The following is a 215-nucleotide window of genomic DNA, read 5'->3' on the forward strand; positions in this document are numbered from 1 at the left end:
GAGTGAGCAGGATGGTCTTCTTAGGATATGGCAGTGGTGGTGCATGGCTGCAGCCCACCGATGAGGAGAAGCGTAAGTCAGTGGAGCATCTTGGAAGAAGCCTGCTACCGCCCTAGTGTAAATGTTGTGGCTCTGTGTTCAGCTCCCATAGCTGGCCTGTACTTCAGTGGGATTGCTGAGAGCGGATTTTGGTCTTGTAACTGCCTTCAGCCCTG

This window comes from Cygnus olor, chromosome 6 (assembly GCF_009769625.2).
Source record: "Cygnus olor isolate bCygOlo1 chromosome 6, bCygOlo1.pri.v2, whole genome shotgun sequence".
Taxonomy (NCBI): domain Eukaryota; kingdom Metazoa; phylum Chordata; class Aves; order Anseriformes; family Anatidae; genus Cygnus; species Cygnus olor.